Source organism: Vigna unguiculata, unplaced genomic scaffold, assembly GCF_037176805.1.
Source record: "Vigna unguiculata cultivar grain cowpea cultivar isolate G323 ecotype 2 unplaced genomic scaffold, ASM3717680v1 ptg000026l_ERROPOS8192196, whole genome shotgun sequence".
Taxonomy (NCBI): Eukaryota; Viridiplantae; Streptophyta; class Magnoliopsida; order Fabales; family Fabaceae; genus Vigna; species Vigna unguiculata.
This window is the reverse complement of record NW_028196670.1, coordinates 150,261-167,196: the sequence shown is the minus strand read 5'-3', so window position 1 is coordinate 167,196 and position 16,936 is coordinate 150,261. Positions and strand designations below refer to the sequence as shown.

General features: G+C 46.4%; 50 non-coding genes across 50 annotated transcripts; all 50 read right to left on the bottom strand.

Moving 5' to 3' along the window:
• Window positions 1-304: 304 nt before the first annotated feature.
• LOC146879197 (5S ribosomal RNA) lies at window positions 305-423 on the bottom strand. Its single transcript, XR_014988937.1, has one exon. It is a non-coding gene; the product is annotated as a 5S ribosomal RNA (ribosomal RNA).
• A 218-nt stretch (window positions 424-641) lies between these two features.
• On the bottom strand, window positions 642-760 carry LOC146879196 (5S ribosomal RNA). Its single transcript, XR_014988936.1, has one exon. It is a non-coding gene; the product is annotated as a 5S ribosomal RNA (ribosomal RNA).
• A 218-nt stretch (window positions 761-978) lies between these two features.
• On the bottom strand, window positions 979-1,097 carry LOC146879195 (5S ribosomal RNA). Its single transcript, XR_014989021.1, has one exon. It is a non-coding gene; the product is annotated as a 5S ribosomal RNA (ribosomal RNA).
• Window positions 1,098-1,315: 218 nt separating this feature from the next.
• LOC146879194 (5S ribosomal RNA) lies at window positions 1,316-1,434 on the bottom strand. Its single transcript, XR_014988934.1, has one exon. It is a non-coding gene; the product is annotated as a 5S ribosomal RNA (ribosomal RNA).
• Window positions 1,435-1,652: 218 nt separating this feature from the next.
• Window positions 1,653-1,771, bottom strand: LOC146879193 (5S ribosomal RNA). The gene has a single exon (XR_014988933.1). It is a non-coding gene; the product is annotated as a 5S ribosomal RNA (ribosomal RNA).
• Window positions 1,772-1,989: 218 nt separating this feature from the next.
• Window positions 1,990-2,111, bottom strand: LOC146879192 (5S ribosomal RNA). Its single transcript, XR_014989149.1, has one exon. It is a non-coding gene; the product is annotated as a 5S ribosomal RNA (ribosomal RNA).
• A 218-nt stretch (window positions 2,112-2,329) lies between these two features.
• LOC146879191 (5S ribosomal RNA) lies at window positions 2,330-2,448 on the bottom strand. The gene has a single exon (XR_014988932.1). It is a non-coding gene; the product is annotated as a 5S ribosomal RNA (ribosomal RNA).
• A 218-nt stretch (window positions 2,449-2,666) lies between these two features.
• On the bottom strand, window positions 2,667-2,785 carry LOC146879190 (5S ribosomal RNA). Its single transcript, XR_014989020.1, has one exon. It is a non-coding gene; the product is annotated as a 5S ribosomal RNA (ribosomal RNA).
• Window positions 2,786-2,995: 210 nt separating this feature from the next.
• On the bottom strand, window positions 2,996-3,114 carry LOC146879189 (5S ribosomal RNA). The gene has a single exon (XR_014988931.1). It is a non-coding gene; the product is annotated as a 5S ribosomal RNA (ribosomal RNA).
• Window positions 3,115-3,332: 218 nt separating this feature from the next.
• Window positions 3,333-3,451, bottom strand: LOC146879188 (5S ribosomal RNA). The gene has a single exon (XR_014988930.1). It is a non-coding gene; the product is annotated as a 5S ribosomal RNA (ribosomal RNA).
• A 218-nt stretch (window positions 3,452-3,669) lies between these two features.
• Window positions 3,670-3,788, bottom strand: LOC146879187 (5S ribosomal RNA). Its single transcript, XR_014988929.1, has one exon. It is a non-coding gene; the product is annotated as a 5S ribosomal RNA (ribosomal RNA).
• Window positions 3,789-4,006: 218 nt separating this feature from the next.
• On the bottom strand, window positions 4,007-4,125 carry LOC146879186 (5S ribosomal RNA). The gene has a single exon (XR_014989123.1). It is a non-coding gene; the product is annotated as a 5S ribosomal RNA (ribosomal RNA).
• Window positions 4,126-4,343: 218 nt separating this feature from the next.
• LOC146879185 (5S ribosomal RNA) lies at window positions 4,344-4,462 on the bottom strand. The gene has a single exon (XR_014988960.1). It is a non-coding gene; the product is annotated as a 5S ribosomal RNA (ribosomal RNA).
• A 218-nt stretch (window positions 4,463-4,680) lies between these two features.
• LOC146879184 (5S ribosomal RNA) lies at window positions 4,681-4,799 on the bottom strand. Its single transcript, XR_014988972.1, has one exon. It is a non-coding gene; the product is annotated as a 5S ribosomal RNA (ribosomal RNA).
• A 210-nt stretch (window positions 4,800-5,009) lies between these two features.
• LOC146879183 (5S ribosomal RNA) lies at window positions 5,010-5,128 on the bottom strand. Its single transcript, XR_014988928.1, has one exon. It is a non-coding gene; the product is annotated as a 5S ribosomal RNA (ribosomal RNA).
• Window positions 5,129-5,346: 218 nt separating this feature from the next.
• Window positions 5,347-5,465, bottom strand: LOC146879182 (5S ribosomal RNA). Its single transcript, XR_014988927.1, has one exon. It is a non-coding gene; the product is annotated as a 5S ribosomal RNA (ribosomal RNA).
• A 218-nt stretch (window positions 5,466-5,683) lies between these two features.
• LOC146879181 (5S ribosomal RNA) lies at window positions 5,684-5,802 on the bottom strand. Its single transcript, XR_014988926.1, has one exon. It is a non-coding gene; the product is annotated as a 5S ribosomal RNA (ribosomal RNA).
• A 218-nt stretch (window positions 5,803-6,020) lies between these two features.
• LOC146879180 (5S ribosomal RNA) lies at window positions 6,021-6,139 on the bottom strand. Its single transcript, XR_014988925.1, has one exon. It is a non-coding gene; the product is annotated as a 5S ribosomal RNA (ribosomal RNA).
• Window positions 6,140-6,357: 218 nt separating this feature from the next.
• On the bottom strand, window positions 6,358-6,476 carry LOC146879179 (5S ribosomal RNA). Its single transcript, XR_014988923.1, has one exon. It is a non-coding gene; the product is annotated as a 5S ribosomal RNA (ribosomal RNA).
• Window positions 6,477-6,694: 218 nt separating this feature from the next.
• On the bottom strand, window positions 6,695-6,816 carry LOC146879178 (5S ribosomal RNA). The gene has a single exon (XR_014989148.1). It is a non-coding gene; the product is annotated as a 5S ribosomal RNA (ribosomal RNA).
• A 218-nt stretch (window positions 6,817-7,034) lies between these two features.
• Window positions 7,035-7,153, bottom strand: LOC146879177 (5S ribosomal RNA). The gene has a single exon (XR_014988922.1). It is a non-coding gene; the product is annotated as a 5S ribosomal RNA (ribosomal RNA).
• Window positions 7,154-7,371: 218 nt separating this feature from the next.
• LOC146879176 (5S ribosomal RNA) lies at window positions 7,372-7,490 on the bottom strand. The gene has a single exon (XR_014989019.1). It is a non-coding gene; the product is annotated as a 5S ribosomal RNA (ribosomal RNA).
• Window positions 7,491-7,700: 210 nt separating this feature from the next.
• LOC146879175 (5S ribosomal RNA) lies at window positions 7,701-7,819 on the bottom strand. The gene has a single exon (XR_014989018.1). It is a non-coding gene; the product is annotated as a 5S ribosomal RNA (ribosomal RNA).
• A 210-nt stretch (window positions 7,820-8,029) lies between these two features.
• Window positions 8,030-8,148, bottom strand: LOC146879174 (5S ribosomal RNA). Its single transcript, XR_014989017.1, has one exon. It is a non-coding gene; the product is annotated as a 5S ribosomal RNA (ribosomal RNA).
• A 218-nt stretch (window positions 8,149-8,366) lies between these two features.
• LOC146879173 (5S ribosomal RNA) lies at window positions 8,367-8,485 on the bottom strand. Its single transcript, XR_014988921.1, has one exon. It is a non-coding gene; the product is annotated as a 5S ribosomal RNA (ribosomal RNA).
• Window positions 8,486-8,703: 218 nt separating this feature from the next.
• On the bottom strand, window positions 8,704-8,822 carry LOC146879172 (5S ribosomal RNA). Its single transcript, XR_014988920.1, has one exon. It is a non-coding gene; the product is annotated as a 5S ribosomal RNA (ribosomal RNA).
• Window positions 8,823-9,040: 218 nt separating this feature from the next.
• Window positions 9,041-9,162, bottom strand: LOC146879171 (5S ribosomal RNA). The gene has a single exon (XR_014989147.1). It is a non-coding gene; the product is annotated as a 5S ribosomal RNA (ribosomal RNA).
• Window positions 9,163-9,380: 218 nt separating this feature from the next.
• Window positions 9,381-9,499, bottom strand: LOC146879170 (5S ribosomal RNA). Its single transcript, XR_014988919.1, has one exon. It is a non-coding gene; the product is annotated as a 5S ribosomal RNA (ribosomal RNA).
• Window positions 9,500-9,717: 218 nt separating this feature from the next.
• Window positions 9,718-9,836, bottom strand: LOC146879169 (5S ribosomal RNA). The gene has a single exon (XR_014989016.1). It is a non-coding gene; the product is annotated as a 5S ribosomal RNA (ribosomal RNA).
• Window positions 9,837-10,046: 210 nt separating this feature from the next.
• Window positions 10,047-10,165, bottom strand: LOC146879168 (5S ribosomal RNA). The gene has a single exon (XR_014989014.1). It is a non-coding gene; the product is annotated as a 5S ribosomal RNA (ribosomal RNA).
• Window positions 10,166-10,375: 210 nt separating this feature from the next.
• On the bottom strand, window positions 10,376-10,494 carry LOC146879167 (5S ribosomal RNA). Its single transcript, XR_014988918.1, has one exon. It is a non-coding gene; the product is annotated as a 5S ribosomal RNA (ribosomal RNA).
• Window positions 10,495-10,712: 218 nt separating this feature from the next.
• Window positions 10,713-10,831, bottom strand: LOC146879166 (5S ribosomal RNA). The gene has a single exon (XR_014988917.1). It is a non-coding gene; the product is annotated as a 5S ribosomal RNA (ribosomal RNA).
• A 218-nt stretch (window positions 10,832-11,049) lies between these two features.
• On the bottom strand, window positions 11,050-11,168 carry LOC146879165 (5S ribosomal RNA). The gene has a single exon (XR_014988916.1). It is a non-coding gene; the product is annotated as a 5S ribosomal RNA (ribosomal RNA).
• Window positions 11,169-11,386: 218 nt separating this feature from the next.
• Window positions 11,387-11,505, bottom strand: LOC146879164 (5S ribosomal RNA). The gene has a single exon (XR_014989122.1). It is a non-coding gene; the product is annotated as a 5S ribosomal RNA (ribosomal RNA).
• Window positions 11,506-11,723: 218 nt separating this feature from the next.
• Window positions 11,724-11,842, bottom strand: LOC146879163 (5S ribosomal RNA). Its single transcript, XR_014988959.1, has one exon. It is a non-coding gene; the product is annotated as a 5S ribosomal RNA (ribosomal RNA).
• Window positions 11,843-12,060: 218 nt separating this feature from the next.
• On the bottom strand, window positions 12,061-12,179 carry LOC146879162 (5S ribosomal RNA). Its single transcript, XR_014988957.1, has one exon. It is a non-coding gene; the product is annotated as a 5S ribosomal RNA (ribosomal RNA).
• A 210-nt stretch (window positions 12,180-12,389) lies between these two features.
• On the bottom strand, window positions 12,390-12,508 carry LOC146879161 (5S ribosomal RNA). Its single transcript, XR_014988915.1, has one exon. It is a non-coding gene; the product is annotated as a 5S ribosomal RNA (ribosomal RNA).
• A 218-nt stretch (window positions 12,509-12,726) lies between these two features.
• LOC146879160 (5S ribosomal RNA) lies at window positions 12,727-12,845 on the bottom strand. The gene has a single exon (XR_014988914.1). It is a non-coding gene; the product is annotated as a 5S ribosomal RNA (ribosomal RNA).
• Window positions 12,846-13,055: 210 nt separating this feature from the next.
• On the bottom strand, window positions 13,056-13,174 carry LOC146879159 (5S ribosomal RNA). Its single transcript, XR_014988912.1, has one exon. It is a non-coding gene; the product is annotated as a 5S ribosomal RNA (ribosomal RNA).
• Window positions 13,175-13,392: 218 nt separating this feature from the next.
• LOC146879158 (5S ribosomal RNA) lies at window positions 13,393-13,511 on the bottom strand. Its single transcript, XR_014988911.1, has one exon. It is a non-coding gene; the product is annotated as a 5S ribosomal RNA (ribosomal RNA).
• A 218-nt stretch (window positions 13,512-13,729) lies between these two features.
• Window positions 13,730-13,848, bottom strand: LOC146879157 (5S ribosomal RNA). Its single transcript, XR_014988910.1, has one exon. It is a non-coding gene; the product is annotated as a 5S ribosomal RNA (ribosomal RNA).
• A 218-nt stretch (window positions 13,849-14,066) lies between these two features.
• On the bottom strand, window positions 14,067-14,185 carry LOC146879156 (5S ribosomal RNA). The gene has a single exon (XR_014989013.1). It is a non-coding gene; the product is annotated as a 5S ribosomal RNA (ribosomal RNA).
• Window positions 14,186-14,403: 218 nt separating this feature from the next.
• Window positions 14,404-14,522, bottom strand: LOC146879155 (5S ribosomal RNA). Its single transcript, XR_014988909.1, has one exon. It is a non-coding gene; the product is annotated as a 5S ribosomal RNA (ribosomal RNA).
• Window positions 14,523-14,740: 218 nt separating this feature from the next.
• LOC146879154 (5S ribosomal RNA) lies at window positions 14,741-14,859 on the bottom strand. Its single transcript, XR_014988908.1, has one exon. It is a non-coding gene; the product is annotated as a 5S ribosomal RNA (ribosomal RNA).
• Window positions 14,860-15,077: 218 nt separating this feature from the next.
• LOC146879153 (5S ribosomal RNA) lies at window positions 15,078-15,199 on the bottom strand. The gene has a single exon (XR_014989146.1). It is a non-coding gene; the product is annotated as a 5S ribosomal RNA (ribosomal RNA).
• A 218-nt stretch (window positions 15,200-15,417) lies between these two features.
• Window positions 15,418-15,536, bottom strand: LOC146879152 (5S ribosomal RNA). The gene has a single exon (XR_014988906.1). It is a non-coding gene; the product is annotated as a 5S ribosomal RNA (ribosomal RNA).
• A 218-nt stretch (window positions 15,537-15,754) lies between these two features.
• On the bottom strand, window positions 15,755-15,873 carry LOC146879151 (5S ribosomal RNA). The gene has a single exon (XR_014989012.1). It is a non-coding gene; the product is annotated as a 5S ribosomal RNA (ribosomal RNA).
• A 210-nt stretch (window positions 15,874-16,083) lies between these two features.
• On the bottom strand, window positions 16,084-16,202 carry LOC146879150 (5S ribosomal RNA). The gene has a single exon (XR_014989011.1). It is a non-coding gene; the product is annotated as a 5S ribosomal RNA (ribosomal RNA).
• A 218-nt stretch (window positions 16,203-16,420) lies between these two features.
• Window positions 16,421-16,539, bottom strand: LOC146879149 (5S ribosomal RNA). The gene has a single exon (XR_014988905.1). It is a non-coding gene; the product is annotated as a 5S ribosomal RNA (ribosomal RNA).
• A 218-nt stretch (window positions 16,540-16,757) lies between these two features.
• Window positions 16,758-16,876, bottom strand: LOC146879148 (5S ribosomal RNA). The gene has a single exon (XR_014988904.1). It is a non-coding gene; the product is annotated as a 5S ribosomal RNA (ribosomal RNA).
• Window positions 16,877-16,936: the final 60 nt, after the last annotated feature.

The window sequence follows — 16,936 nt, the reverse complement described above, 5'->3', positions numbered from 1 at the left end:
CCATCCTAGTACTACTCTCGCCCAAGCACGCTTAACTGCGGAGTTCTGATGGGATCCGGTGCATTAGTGCTGGTATGATCGCACCTGTGAAGTATTGCACGATCAATGTACATATGGGTTTCGCATTGGGCCTAAGTTTGAACACTTGGCGCGGCGCGGGGGCACGGGGACGTGAGGTGGGTTGTTTTGGTCTGAAGAGATTTTGGTAGTAGTCAGTTGGAATGATTTAGGTGATAATTTAGGATTTGATTGCAAAAGAAAACAGTGATGAAAAGAACGTAGGAAAAGAAAATAACGTAAAAAAGAGGTGCAACACGAGGACTTCCCAGGAGGTCACCCATCCTAGTACTACTCTCGCCCAAGCACGCTTAACTGCGGAGTTCTGATGGGATCCGGTGCATTAGTGCTGGTATGATCGCACCTGTGAAGTATTGCACGATCAATGTACATATGGGTTTCGCATTGGGCCTAAGTTTGAACACTTGGCGCGGCGCGGGGGCACGGGGACGTGAGGTGGGTTGTTTTGGTCTGAAGAGATTTTGGTAGTAGTCAGTTGGAATGATTTAGGTGATAATTTAGGATTTGATTGCAAAAGAAAACAGTGATGAAAAGAACGTGGGAAAAGAAAATAACGTAAAAAAGAGGTGCAACACGAGGACTTCCCAGGAGGTCACCCATCCTAGTACTACTCTCGCCCAAGCACGCTTAACTGCGGAGTTCTGATGGGATCCGGTGCATTAGTGCTGGTATGATCGCACCTGTGAAGTATTGCACGATCAATGTACATATGGGTTTCGCATTGGGCCTAAGTTTGAACACTTGGCGCGGCGCGGGGGCACGGGGACGTGAGGTGGGTTGTTTTGGTCTGAAGAGATTTTGGTAGTAGTCAGTTGGAATGATTTAGGTGATAATTTAGGATTTGATTGCAAAAGAAAACAGTGATGAAAAGAACGTAGGAAAAGAAAATAACGTAAAAAAGAGGTGCAACACGAGGACTTCCCAGGAGGTCACCCATCCTAGTACTACTCTCGCCCAAGCACGCTTAACTGCGGAGTTCTGATGGGATCCAGTGCATTAGTGCTGGTATGATCGCACCTGTGAAGTATTGCACGATCAATGTACATATGGGTTTCGCATTGGGCCTAAGTTTGAACACTTGGCGCGGCGCGGGGGCACGGGGACGTGAGGTGGGTTGTTTTGGTCTGAAGAGATTTTGGTAGTAGTCAGTTGGAATGATTTAGGTGATAATTTAGGATTTGATTGCAAAAGAAAACAGTGATGAAAAGAACGTAGGAAAAGAAAATAACGTAAAAAAGAGGTGCAACACGAGGACTTCCCAGGAGGTCACCCATCCTAGTACTACTCTCGCCCAAGCACGCTTAACTGCGGAGTTCTGATGGGATCCGGTGCATTAGTGCTGGTATGATCGCACCTGTGAAGTATTGCACGATCAATGTACATATGGGTTTCGCATTGGGCCTAAGTTTGAACACTTGGCGCGGCGCGGGGGCACGGGGACGTGAGGTGGGTTGTTTTGGTCTGAAGAGATTTTGGTAGTAGTCAGTTGGAATGATTTAGGTGATAATTTAGGATTTGATTGCAAAAGAAAACAGTGATGAAAAGAACGTAGGAAAAGAAAATAACCTAAAAAAGAGGTGCAACACGAGGACTTCCCAGGAGGTCACCCATCCTAGTACTACTCTCGCCCAAGCACGCTTAACTGCGGAGTTCTGATGGGATCCGGTGCATTAGTGCTGGTATGATCGCACCTGTGAAGTATTGCACGATCAATGTACATATGGGTTTCGCATTGGGCCTAAGTTTGAACACTTGGCGCGGCGCGGGGGCACGGGGACGTGAGGTGGGTTGTTTTGGTCTGAAGAGATTTTGGTAGTAGTCAGTTGGAATGATTTAGGTGATAATTTAGGATTTGATTGCAAAAGAAAACAGTGATGAAAAGAACGTAGGAAAAGAAAATAACGTAAAAAAGAGGTGCAACACGAGGACTTCCCAGGAAGAGGTCACCCATCCTAGTACTACTCTCGCCCAAGCACGCTTAACTGCGGAGTTCTGATGGGATCCGGTGCATTAGTGCTGGTATGATCGCACCTGTGAAGTATTGCACGATCAATGTACATATGGGTTTCGCATTGGGCCTAAGTTTGAACACTTGGCGCGGCGCGGGGGCACGGGGACGTGAGGTGGGTTGTTTTGGTCTGAAGAGATTTTGGTAGTAGTCAGTTGGAATGATTTAGGTGATAATTTAGGATTTGATTGCAAAAGAAAACAGTGATGAAAAGAACGTGGGAAAAGAAAATAACGTAAAAAAGAGGTGCAACACGAGGACTTCCCAGGAGGTCACCCATCCTAGTACTACTCTCGCCCAAGCACGCTTAACTGCGGAGTTCTGATGGGATCCGGTGCATTAGTGCTGGTATGATCGCACCTGTGAAGTATTGCACGATCAATGTACATATGGGTTTCGCATTGGGCCTAAGTTTGAACACTTGGCGCGGCGCGGGGGCACGGGGACGTGAGGTGGGTTGTTTTGGTCTGAAGAGATTTTGGTAGTAGTCAGTTGGAATGATTTAGGTGATAATTTAGGATTTGATTGCAAAAGAAAACAGTGATGAAAAGAACGTAGGAAAAGAAAATAACGTAAAAAAGAGGTGCAACACGAGGACTTCCCAGGAGGTCACCCATCCTAGTACTACTCTCGCCCAAGCACGCTTAACTGCGGAGTTCTGATGGGATCCAGTGCATTAGTGCTGGTATGATCGCACCTGTGAAGTATTGCACGATCAATTTACATATGGGTTTCGCATTGGGCCTAAGTTTGAACACTTGGCGCGGCGCGGGGGCGTGAGGTGGGTTGTTTTGGTCTGAAGAGATTTTGGTAGTAGTCAGTTGGAATGATTTAGGTGATAATTTAGGATTTGATTGCAAAAGAAAACAGTGATGAAAAGAACGTAGGAAAAGAAAATAACGTAAAAAAGAGGTGCAACACGAGGACTTCCCAGGAGGTCACCCATCCTAGTACTACTCTCGCCCAAGCACGCTTAACTGCGGAGTTCTGATGGGATCCGGTGCATTAGTGCTGGTATGATCGCACCTGTGAAGTATTGCACGATCAATGTACATATGGGTTTCGCATTGGGCCTAAGTTTGAACACTTGGCGCGGCGCGGGGGCACGGGGACGTGAGGTGGGTTGTTTTGGTCTGAAGAGATTTTGGTAGTAGTCAGTTGGAATGATTTAGGTGATAATTTAGGATTTGATTGCAAAAGAAAACAGTGATGAAAAGAACTTGGGAAAAGAAAATAACGTAAAAAAGAGGTGCAACACGAGGACTTCCCAGGAGGTCACCCATCCTAGTACTACTCTCGCCCAAGCACGCTTAACTGCGGAGTTCTGATGGGATCCGGTGCATTAGTGCTGGTATGATCGCACCTGTGAAGTATTGCACGATCAATGTACATATGGGTTTCGCATTGGGCCTAAGTTTGAACACTTGGCGCGGCGCGGGGGCACGGGGACGTGAGGTGGGTTGTTTTGGTCTGAAGAGATTTTGGTAGTAGTCAGTTGGAATGATTTAGGTGATAATTTAGGATTTGATTGCAAAAGAAAACAGTGATGAAAAGAACGTGGGAAAAGAAAATAACGTAAAAAAGAGGTGCAACACGAGGACTTCCCAGGAGGTCACCCATCCTAGTACTACTCTCGCCCAAGCACGCTTAACTGCGGAGTTCTGATGGGATCCGGTGCATTAGTGCTGGTATGATCGCACCTGTGAAGTATTGCACGATCATTGTACATATGGGTTTCGCATTGGGCCTAAGTTTGAACACTTGGCGCGACGCGGGGGCACGGGGACGTGAGGTGGGTTGTTTTGGTCTGAAGAGATTTTGGTAGTAGTCAGTTGGAATGATTTAGGTGATAATTTAGGATTTGATTGCAAAAGAAAACAGTGATGAAAAGAACGTAGGAAAAGAAAATAACGTAAAAAAGAGGTGCAACACGAGGACTTCCCAGGAGGTCACCCATCCTAGTACTACTCTCGCCCAAGCATGCTTAACTGCGAAGTTCTGATGGGATCCGGTGCATTAGTGCTGGTATGATCGCACCTGTGAAGTATTGCACGATCAATGTACATATGGGTTTCGCATTGGGCCTAAGTTTGAACACTTGGCGCGGCGCGGGGGCACGGGGACGTGAGGTGGGTTGTTTTGGTCTGAAGAGATTTTGGTAGTAGTCAGTTGGAATGATTTAGGTGATAATTTAGGATTTGATTGCAAAAGAAAACAGTGATGAAAAGAACGTAGGAAAAGAAAATAACGTAAAAAAGAGGTGCAACACGAGGACTTCCCAGGAGGTCACCCATCTTAGTACTACTCTCGCCCAAGCACGCTTAACTGCGGAGTTCTGATGGGATCCGGTGCATTAGTGCTGGTATGATCGCACCTGTGAAGTATTGCACGATCAATGTACATATGGGTTTCGCATTGGGCCTAAGTTTGAACACTTGGCGCGGCGCGGGGGCACGGGGACGTGAGGTGGGTTGTTTTGGTCTGAAGAGATTTTGGTAGTAGTCAGTTGGAATGATTTAGGTGATAATTTAGGATTTGATTGCAAAAGAAAACAGTGATGAAAAGAACGTAGGAAAAGAAAATAACGTAAAAAAGAGGTGCAACACGAGGACTTCCCAGGAGGTCACCCATCTTAGTACTACTCTCGCCCAAGCACGCTTCACTGCGGAGTTCTGATGGGATCCGGTGCATTAGTGCTGGTATGATCGCACCTGTGAAGTATTGCACGATCAATGTACATATGGGTTTCGCATTGGGCCTAAGTTTGAACACTTGGCGCGGCGCGGGGGCGTGAGGTGGGTTGTTTTGGTCTGAAGAGATTTTGGTAGTAGTCAGTTGGAATGATTTAGGTGATAATTTAGGATTTGATTGCAAAAGAAAACAGTGATGAAAAGAACGTAGGAAAAGAAAATAACGTAAAAAAGAGGTGCAACACGAGGACTTCCCAGGAGGTCACCCATCCTAGTACTACTCTCGCCCAAGCACGCTTAACTGCGGAGTTCTGATGGGATCCGGTGCATTAGTGCTGGTATGATCGCACCTGTGAAGTATTGCACGATCAATGTACATATGGGTTTCGCATTGGGCCTAAGTTTGAACACTTGGCGCGGCGCGGGGGCACGGGGACGTGAGGTGGGTTGTTTTGGTCTGAAGAGATTTTGGTAGTAGTCAGTTGGAATGATTTAGGTGATAATTTAGGATTTGATTGCAAAAGAAAACAGTGATGAAAAGAACGTAGGAAAAGAAAATAACGTAAAAAAGAGGTGCAACACGAGGACTTCCCAGGAGGTCACCCATCCTAGTACTACTCTCGCCCAAGCACGCTTAACTGCGGAGTTCTGATGGGATCCGGTGCATTAGTGCTGGTATGATCGCACCTGTGAAGTATTGCACGATCAATGTACATATGGGTTTCGCATTGGGCCTAAGTTTGAACACTTGGCGCGGCGCGGGGGCACGGGGACGTGAGGTGGGTTGTTTTGGTCTGAAGAGATTTTGGTAGTAGTCAGTTGGAATGATTTAGGTGATAATTTAGGATTTGATTGCAAAAGAAAACAGTGATGAAAAGAACGTAGGAAAAGAAAATAACGTAAAAAAGAGGTGCAACACGAGGACTTCCCAGGAGGTCACCCATCCTAGTACTACTCTCGCCCAAGCACGCTTAACTGCGGAGTTCTGATGGGATCCGGTGCATTAGTGCTGGTATGATCGCACCTGTGAAGTATTGCACGATCAATGTACATATGGGTTTCGCATTGGGCCTAAGTTTGAACACTTGGCGCGGCGCGGGGGCACGGGGACGTGAGGTGGGTTGTTTTGGTCTGAAGAGATTTTGGTAGTAGTCAGTTGGAATGATTTAGGTGATAATTTAGGATTTGATTGCAAAAGAAAACAGTGATGAAAAGAACGTAGGAAAAGAAAATAACGTAAAAAAGAGGTGCAACACGAGGACTTCCCAGGAGGTCACCCATCCTAGTACTACTCTCGCCCAAGCACGCTTAACTGCGGAGTTCTGATGGGATCCGGTGCATTAGTGCTGGTATGATCGCACCTGTGAAGTATTGCACGATCAATGTACATATGGGTTTCGCATTGGGCCTAAGTTTGAACACTTGGCGCGGCGCGGGGGCACGGGGACGTGAGGTGGGTTGTTTTGGTCTGAAGAGATTTTGGTAGTAGTCAGTTGGAATGATTTAGGTGATAATTTAGGATTTGATTGCAAAAGAAAACAGTGATGAAAAGAACGTGGGAAAAGAAAATAACGTAAAAAAGAGGTGCAACACGAGGACTTCCCAGGAGGTCACCCATCCTAGTACTACTCTCGCCCAAGCACGCTTAACTGCGGAGTTCTGATGGGATCCGGTGCATTAGTGCTGGTATGATCGCACCTGTGAAGTATTGCACGATCAATGTACATATGGGTTTCGCATTGGGCCTAAGTTTGAACACTTGGCGCGGCGCGGGGGCACGGGGACGTGAGGTGGGTTGTTTTGGTCTGAAGAGATTTTGGTAGTAGTCAGTTGGAATGATTTAGGTGATAATTTAGGATTTGATTGCAAAAGAAAACAGTGATGAAAAGAACGTAGGAAAAGAAAATAACGTAAAAAAGAGGTGCAACACGAGGACTTCCCAGGAAGAGGTCACCCATCCTAGTACTACTCTCGCCCAAGCACGCTTAACTGCGGAGTTCTGATGGGATCCGGTGCATTAGTGCTGGTATGATCGCACCTGTGAAGTATTGCACGATCAATGTACATATGGGTTTCGCATTGGGCCTAAGTTTGAACACTTGGCGCGGCGCGGGGGCACGGGGACGTGAGGTGGGTTGTTTTGGTCTGAAGAGATTTTGGTAGTAGTCAGTTGGAATGATTTAGGTGATAATTTAGGATTTGATTGCAAAAGAAAACAGTGATGAAAAGAACGTGGGAAAAGAAAATAACGTAAAAAAGAGGTGCAACACGAGGACTTCCCAGGAGGTCACCCATCCTAGTACTACTCTCGCCCAAGCACGCTTAACTGCGGAGTTCTGATGGGATCCGGTGCATTAGTGCTGGTATGATCGCACCTGTGAAGTATTGCACGATCAATGTACATATGGGTTTCGCATTGGGCCTAAGTTTGAACACTTGGCGCGGCGCGGGGGCACGGGGACGTGAGGTGGGTTGTTTTGGTCTGAAGAGATTTTGGTAGTAGTCAGTTGGAATGATTTAGGTGATAATTTAGGATTTGATTGCAAAAGAAAACAGTGATGAAAAGAACGTAGGAAAAGAAAATAACGTAAAAAAGAGGTGCAACACGAGGACTTCCCAGGAGGTCACCCATCCTAGTACTACTCTCGCCCAAGCACGCTTAACTGCGGAGTTCTGATGGGATCCAGTGCATTAGTGCTGGTATGATCGCACCTGTGAAGTATTGCACGATCAATTTACATATGGGTTTCGCATTGGGCCTAAGTTTGAACACTTGGCGCGGCGCGGGGGCGTGAGGTGGGTTGTTTTGGTCTGAAGAGATTTTGGTAGTAGTCAGTTGGAATGATTTAGGTGATAATTTAGGATTTGATTGCAAAAGAAAACAGTGATGAAAAGAACGTAGGAAAAGAAAATAACGTAAAAAAGAGGTGCAACACGAGGACTTCCCAGGAGGTCACCCATCCTAGTACTACTCTCGCCCAAGCACGCTTAACTGCGGAGTTCTGATGGGATCCAGTGCATTAGTGCTGGTATGATCGCACCTGTGAAGTATTGCACGATCAATTTACATATGGGTTTCGCATTGGGCCTAAGTTTGAACACTTGGCGCGGCGCGGGGGCGTGAGGTGGGTTGTTTTGGTCTGAAGAGATTTTGGTAGTAGTCAGTTGGAATGATTTAGGTGATAATTTAGGATTTGATTGCAAAAGAAAACAGTGATGAAAAGAACGTAGGAAAAGAAAATAACGTAAAAAAGAGGTGCAACACGAGGACTTCCCAGGAGGTCACCCATCCTAGTACTACTCTCGCCCAAGCACGCTTAACTGCGGAGTTCTGATGGGATCCAGTGCATTAGTGCTGGTATGATCGCACCTGTGAAGTATTGCACGATCAATGTACATATGGGTTTCGCATTGGGCCTAAGTTTGAACACTTGGCGCGGCGCGGGGGCACGGGGACGTGAGGTGGGTTGTTTTGGTCTGAAGAGATTTTGGTAGTAGTCAGTTGGAATGATTTAGGTGATAATTTAGGATTTGATTGCAAAAGAAAACAGTGATGAAAAGAACGTAGGAAAAGAAAATAACGTAAAAAAGAGGTGCAACACGAGGACTTCCCAGGAGGTCACCCATCCTAGTACTACTCTCGCCCAAGCACGCTTAACTGCGGAGTTCTGATGGGATCCGGTGCATTAGTGCTGGTATGATCGCACCTGTGAAGTATTGCACGATCAATGTACATATGGGTTTCGCATTGGGCCTAAGTTTGAACACTTGGCGCGGCGCGGGGGCACGGGGACGTGAGGTGGGTTGTTTTGGTCTGAAGAGATTTTGGTAGTAGTCAGTTGGAATGATTTAGGTGATAATTTAGGATTTGATTGCAAAAGAAAACAGTGATGAAAAGAACGTAGGAAAAGAAAATAACCTAAAAAAGAGGTGCAACACGAGGACTTCCCAGGAGGTCACCCATCCTAGTACTACTCTCGCCCAAGCACGCTTAACTGCGGAGTTCTGATGGGATCCGGTGCATTAGTGCTGGTATGATCGCACCTGTGAAGTATTGCACGATCAATGTACATATGGGTTTCGCATTGGGCCTAAGTTTGAACACTTGGCGCGGCGCGGGGGCACGGGGACGTGAGGTGGGTTGTTTTGGTCTGAAGAGATTTTGGTAGTAGTCAGTTGGAATGATTTAGGTGATAATTTAGGATTTGATTGCAAAAGAAAACAGTGATGAAAAGAACGTAGGAAAAGAAAATAACGTAAAAAAGAGGTGCAACACGAGGACTTCCCAGGAAGAGGTCACCCATCCTAGTACTACTCTCGCCCAAGCACGCTTAACTGCGGAGTTCTGATGGGATCCGGTGCATTAGTGCTGGTATGATCGCACCTGTGAAGTATTGCACGATCAATGTACATATGGGTTTCGCATTGGGCCTAAGTTTGAACACTTGGCGCGGCGCGGGGGCACGGGGACGTGAGGTGGGTTGTTTTGGTCTGAAGAGATTTTGGTAGTAGTCAGTTGGAATGATTTAGGTGATAATTTAGGATTTGATTGCAAAAGAAAACAGTGATGAAAAGAACGTGGGAAAAGAAAATAACGTAAAAAAGAGGTGCAACACGAGGACTTCCCAGGAGGTCACCCATCCTAGTACTACTCTCGCCCAAGCACGCTTAACTGCGGAGTTCTGATGGGATCCGGTGCATTAGTGCTGGTATGATCGCACCTGTGAAGTATTGCACGATCAATGTACATATGGGTTTCGCATTGGGCCTAAGTTTGAACACTTGGCGCGGCGCGGGGGCACGGGGACGTGAGGTGGGTTGTTTTGGTCTGAAGAGATTTTGGTAGTAGTCAGTTGGAATGATTTAGGTGATAATTTAGGATTTGATTGCAAAAGAAAACAGTGATGAAAAGAACGTAGGAAAAGAAAATAACGTAAAAAAGAGGTGCAACACGAGGACTTCCCAGGAGGTCACCCATCCTAGTACTACTCTCGCCCAAGCACGCTTAACTGCGGAGTTCTGATGGGATCCAGTGCATTAGTGCTGGTATGATCGCACCTGTGAAGTATTGCACGATCAATTTACATATGGGTTTCGCATTGGGCCTAAGTTTGAACACTTGGCGCGGCGCGGGGGCGTGAGGTGGGTTGTTTTGGTCTGAAGAGATTTTGGTAGTAGTCAGTTGGAATGATTTAGGTGATAATTTAGGATTTGATTGCAAAAGAAAACAGTGATGAAAAGAACGTAGGAAAAGAAAATAACGTAAAAAAGAGGTGCAACACGAGGACTTCCCAGGAGGTCACCCATCCTAGTACTACTCTCGCCCAAGCACGCTTAACTGCGGAGTTCTGATGGGATCCAGTGCATTAGTGCTGGTATGATCGCACCTGTGAAGTATTGCACGATCAATTTACATATGGGTTTCGCATTGGGCCTAAGTTTGAACACTTGGCGCGGCGCGGGGGCGTGAGGTGGGTTGTTTTGGTCTGAAGAGATTTTGGTAGTAGTCAGTTGGAATGATTTAGGTGATAATTTAGGATTTGATTGCAAAAGAAAACAGTGATGAAAAGAACGTAGGAAAAGAAAATAACGTAAAAAAGAGGTGCAACACGAGGACTTCCCAGGAGGTCACCCATCCTAGTACTACTCTCGCCCAAGCACGCTTAACTGCGGAGTTCTGATGGGATCCGGTGCATTAGTGCTGGTATGATCGCACCTGTGAAGTATTGCACGATCAATGTACATATGGGTTTCGCATTGGGCCTAAGTTTGAACACTTGGCGCGGCGCGGGGGCACGGGGACGTGAGGTGGGTTGTTTTGGTCTGAAGAGATTTTGGTAGTAGTCAGTTGGAATGATTTAGGTGATAATTTAGGATTTGATTGCAAAAGAAAACAGTGATGAAAAGAACTTGGGAAAAGAAAATAACGTAAAAAAGAGGTGCAACACGAGGACTTCCCAGGAGGTCACCCATCCTAGTACTACTCTCGCCCAAGCACGCTTAACTGCGGAGTTCTGATGGGATCCGGTGCATTAGTGCTGGTATGATCGCACCTGTGAAGTATTGCACGATCAATGTACATATGGGTTTCGCATTGGGCCTAAGTTTGAACACTTGGCGCGGCGCGGGGGCACGGGGACGTGAGGTGGGTTGTTTTGGTCTGAAGAGATTTTGGTAGTAGTCAGTTGGAATGATTTAGGTGATAATTTAGGATTTGATTGCAAAAGAAAACAGTGATGAAAAGAACGTGGGAAAAGAAAATAACGTAAAAAAGAGGTGCAACACGAGGACTTCCCAGGAGGTCACCCATCCTAGTACTACTCTCGCCCAAGCACGCTTAACTGCGGAGTTCTGATGGGATCCGGTGCATTAGTGCTGGTATGATCGCACCTGTGAAGTATTGCACGATCATTGTACATATGGGTTTCGCATTGGGCCTAAGTTTGAACACTTGGCGCGGCGCGGGGGCACGGGGACGTGAGGTGGGTTGTTTTGGTCTGAAGAGATTTTGGTAGTAGTCAGTTGGAATGATTTAGGTGATAATTTAGGATTTGATTGCAAAAGAAAACAGTGATGAAAAGAACGTAGGAAAAGAAAATAACGTAAAAAAGAGGTGCAACACGAGGACTTCCCAGGAGGTCACCCATCCTAGTACTACTCTCGCCCAAGCATGCTTAACTGCGAAGTTCTGATGGGATCCGGTGCATTAGTGCTGGTATGATCGCACCTGTGAAGTATTGCACGATCAATGTACATATGGGTTTCGCATTGGGCCTAAGTTTGAACACTTGGCGCGGCGCGGGGGCACGGGGACGTGAGGTGGGTTGTTTTGGTCTGAAGAGATTTTGGTAGTAGTCAGTTGGAATGATTTAGGTGATAATTTAGGATTTGATTGCAAAAGAAAACAGTGATGAAAAGAACGTAGGAAAAGAAAATAACGTAAAAAAGAGGTGCAACACGAGGACTTCCCAGGAGGTCACCCATCTTAGTACTACTCTCGCCCAAGCACGCTTAACTGCGGAGTTCTGATGGGATCCGGTGCATTAGTGCTGGTATGATCGCACCTGTGAAGTATTGCACGATCAATGTACATATGGGTTTCGCATTGGGCCTAAGTTTGAACACTTGGCGCGGCGCGGGGGCACGGGGACGTGAGGTGGGTTGTTTTGGTCTGAAGAGATTTTGGTAGTAGTCAGTTGGAATGATTTAGGTGATAATTTAGGATTTGATTGCAAAAGAAAACAGTGATGAAAAGAACGTAGGAAAAGAAAATAACGTAAAAAAGAGGTGCAACACGAGGACTTCCCAGGAGGTCACCCATCTTAGTACTACTCTCGCCCAAGCACGCTTAACTGCGGAGTTCTGATGGGATCCGGTGCATTAGTGCTGGTATGATCGCACCTGTGAAGTATTGCACGATCAATGTACATATGGGTTTCGCATTGGGCCTAAGTTTGAACACTTGGCGCGGCGCGGGGGCGTGAGGTGGGTTGTTTTGGTCTGAAGAGATTTTGGTAGTAGTCAGTTGGAATGATTTAGGTGATAATTTAGGATTTGATTGCAAAAGAAAACAGTGATGAAAAGAACGTAGGAAAAGAAAATAACGTAAAAAAGAGGTGCAACACGAGGACTTCCCAGGAGGTCACCCATCCTAGTACTACTCTCGCCCAAGCACGCTTAACTGCGGAGTTCTGATGGGATCCGGTGCATTAGTGCTGGTATGATCGCACCTGTGAAGTATTGCACGATCAATGTACATATGGGTTTCGCATTGGGCCTAAGTTTGAACACTTGGCGCGGCGCGGGGGCACGGGGACGTGAGGTGGGTTGTTTTGGTCTGAAGAGATTTTGGTAGTAGTCCGTTGGAATGATTTAGGTGATAATTTAGGATTTGATTGCAAAAGAAAACAGTGATGAAAAGAACGTAGGAAAAGAAAATAACGTAAAAAAGAGGTGCAACACGAGGACTTCCCAGGAGGTCACCCATCCTAGTACTACTCTCGCCCAAGCACGCTTAACTGCGGAGTTCTGATGGGATCCGGTGCATTAGTGCTGGTATGATCGCACCTGTGAAGTATTGCACGATCAATGTACATATGGGTTTCGCATTGGGCCTAAGTTTGAACACTTGGCGCGGCGCGGGGGCGTGAGGTGGGTTGTTTTGGTCTGAAGAGATTTTGGTAGTAGTCAGTTGGAATGATTTAGGTGATAATTTAGGATTTGATTGCAAAAGAAAACAGTGATGAAAAGAACGTAGGAAAAGAAAATAACGTAAAAAAGAGGTGCAACACGAGGACTTCCCAGGAGGTCACCCATCCTAGTACTACTCTCGCCCAAGCACGCTTAACTGCGGAGTTCTGATGGGATCCGGTGCATTAGTGCTGGTATGATCGCACCTGTGAAGTATTGCACGATCAATGTACATATGGGTTTCGCATTGGGCCTAAGTTTGAACACTTGGCGCGGCGCGGGGGCACGGGGACGTGAGGTGGGTTGTTTTGGTCTGAAGAGATTTTGGTAGTAGTCAGTTGGAATGATTTAGGTGATAATTTAGGATTTGATTGCAAAAGAAAACAGTGATGAAAAGAACGTAGGAAAAGAAAATAACGTAAAAAAGAGGTGCAACACGAGGACTTCCCAGGAGGTCACCCATCCTAGTACTACTCTCGCCCAAGCACGCTTAACTGCGGAGTTCTGATGGGATCCGGTGCATTAGTGCTGGTATGATCGCACCTGTGAAGTATTGCACGATCAATGTACATATGGGTTTCGCATTGGGCCTAAGTTTGAACACTTGGCGCGGCGCGGGGGCACGGGGACGTGAGGTGGGTTGTTTTGGTCTGAAGAGATTTTGGTAGTAGTCAGTTGGAATGATTTAGGTGATAATTTAGGATTTGATTGCAAAAGAAAACAGTGATGAAAAGAACGTGGGAAAAGAAAATAACGTAAAAAAGAGGTGCAACACGAGGACTTCCCAGGAGGTCACCCATCCTAGTACTACTCTCGCCCAAGCACGCTTAACTGCGGAGTTCTGATGGGATCCGGTGCATTAGTGCTGGTATGATCGCACCTGTGAAGTATTGCACGATCAATGTACATATGGGTTTCGCATTGGGCCTAAGTTTGAACACTTGGCGCGGCGCGGGGGCACGGGGACGTGAGGTGGGTTGTTTTGGTCTGAAGAGATTTTGGTAGTAGTCAGTTGGAATGATTTAGGTGATAATTTAGGATTTGATTGCAAAAGAAAACAGTGATGAAAAGAACGTAGGAAAAGAAAATAACGTAAAAAAGAGGTGCAACACGAGGACTTCCCAGGAGGTCACCCATCCTAGTACTACTCTCGCCCAAGCACGCTTAACTGCGGAGTTCTGATGGGATCCAGTGCATTAGTGCTGGTATGATCGCACCTGTGAAGTATTGCACGATCAATGTACATATGGGTTTCGCATTGGGCCTAAGTTTGAACACTTGGCGCGGCGCGGGGGCACGGGGACGTGAGGTGGGTTGTTTTGGTCTGAAGAGATTTTGGTAGTAGTCAGTTGGAATGATTTAGGTGATAATTTAGGATTTGATTGCAAAAGAAAACAGTGATGAAAAGAACGTAGGAAAAGAAAATAACGTAAAAAAGAGGTGCAACACGAGGACTTCCCAGGAGGTCACCCATCCTAGTACTACTCTCGCCCAAGCACGCTTAACTGCGGAGTTCTGATGGGATCCGGTGCATTAGTGCTGGTATGATCGCACCTGTGAAGTATTGCACGATCAATGTACATATGGGTTTCGCATTGGGCCTAAGTTTGAACACTTGGCGCGGCGCGGGGGCACGGGGACGTGAGGTGGGTTGTTTTGGTCTGAAGAGATTTTGGTAGTAGTCAGTTGGAATGATTTAGGTGATAATTTAGGATTTGATTGCAAAAGAAAACAGTGATGAAAAGAACGTAGGAAAAGAAAATAACCTAAAAAAGAGGTGCAACACGAGGACTTCCCAGGAGGTCACCCATCCTAGTACTACTCTCGCCCAAGCACGCTTAACTGCGGAGTTCTGATGGGATCCGGTGCATTAGTGCTGGTATGATCGCACCTGTGAAGTATTGCACGATCAATGTACATATGGGTTTCGCATTGGGCCTAAGTTTGAACACTTGGCGCGGCGCGGGGGCACGGGGACGTGAGGTGGGTTGTTTTGGTCTGAAGAGATTTTGGTAGTAGTCAGTTGGAATGATTTAGGTGATAATTTAGGATTTGATTGCAAAAGAAAACAGTGATGAAAAGAACGTAGGAAAAGAAAATAACGTAAAAAAGAGGTGCAACACGAGGACTTCCCAGGAAGAGGTCACCCATCCTAGTACTACTCTCGCCCAAGCACGCTTAACTGCGGAGTTCTGATGGGATCCGGTGCATTAGTGCTGGTATGATCGCACCTGTGAAGTATTGCACGATCAATGTACATATGGGTTTCGCATTGGGCCTAAGTTTGAACACTTGGCGCGGCGCGGGGGCACGGGGACGTGAGGTGGGTTGTTTTGGTCTGAAGAGATTTTGGTAGTAGTCAGTTGGAATGATTTAGGTGATAATTTAGGATTTGATTGCAAAAGAAAACAGTGATGAAAAGAACGTGGGAAAAGAAAATAACGTAAAAAAGAGGTGCAACACGAGGACTTCCCAGGAGGTCACCCATCCTAGTACTACTCTCGCCCAAGCACGCTTAACTGCGGAGTTCTGATGGGATCCGGTGCATTAGTGCTGGTATGATCGCACCTGTGAAGTATTGCACGATCAATGTACATATGGGTTTCGCATTGGGCCTAAGTTTGAACACTTGGCGCGGCGCGGGGGCACGGGGACGTGAGGTGGGTTGTTTTGGTCTGAAGAGATTTTGGTAGTAGTCAGTTGGAATGATTTAGGTGATAATTTAGGATTTGATTGCAAAAGAAAACAGTGATGAAAAGAACGTAGGAAAAGAAAATAACGTAAAAAAGAGGTGCAACACGAGGACTTCCCAGGAGGTCACCCATCCTAGTACTACTCTCGCCCAAGCACGCTTAACTGCGGAGTTCTGATGGGATCCAGTGCATTAGTGCTGGTATGATCGCACCTGTGAAGTATTGCACGATCAATTTACATATGGGTTTCGCATTGGGCCTAAGTTTGAACACTTGGCGCGGCGCGGGGGCGTGAGGTGGGTTGTTTTGGTCTGAAGAGATTTTGGTAGTAGTCAGTTGGAATGATTTAGGTGATAATTTAGGATTTGATTGCAAAAGAAAACAGTGATGAAAAGAACGTAGGAAAAGAAAATAACGTAAAAAAGAGGTGCAACACGAGGACTTCCCAGGAGGTCACCCATCCTAGTACTACTCTCGCCCAAGCACGCTTAACTGCGGAGTTCTGATGGGATCCAGTGCATTAGTGCTGGTATGATCGCACCTGTGAAGTATTGCACGATCAATGTACATATGGGTTTCGCATTGGGCCTAAGTTTGAACACTTGGCGCGGCGCGGGGGCACGGGGACGTGAGGTGGGTTGTTTTGGTCTGAAGAGATTTTGGTAGTAGTCAGTTGGAATGATTTAGGTGATAATTTAGGATTTGATTGCAAAAGAAAACAGTGATGAAAAGAACGTAGGAAAAGAAAATAACGTAAAAAAGAGGTGCAACACGAGGACTTCCCAGGAGGTCACCCATCCTAGTACTACTCTCGCCCAAGCACGCTTAACTGCGGAGTTCTGATGGGATCCGGTGCATTAGTGCTGGTATGATCGCACCTGTGAAGTATTGCACGATCAATGTACATATGGGTTTCGCATTGGGCCTAAGTTTGAACACTTGGCGCGGCGCGGGGGCACGGGGACGTGAGGTGGGTTGTTTTGGTCTGAAGAGATTTTGGTAGTAGTCAGTTGGAATGATTTAGGTGATAATTTAGGATTTGATTGCAAAAGAAAACAGTGATGAAAAGAACGTAGGAAAAGAAAATAACCTAAAAAAGAGGTGCAACACGAGGACTTCCCAGGAGGTCACCCATCCTAGTACTACTCTCGCCCAAGCACGCTTAACTGCGGAGTTCTGATGGGATCCGGTGCATTAGTGCTGGTATGATCGCACCTGTGAAGTATTGCACGATCAATGTACATATGGGTTTCGCATTGGGCCTAAGTTTGAACACT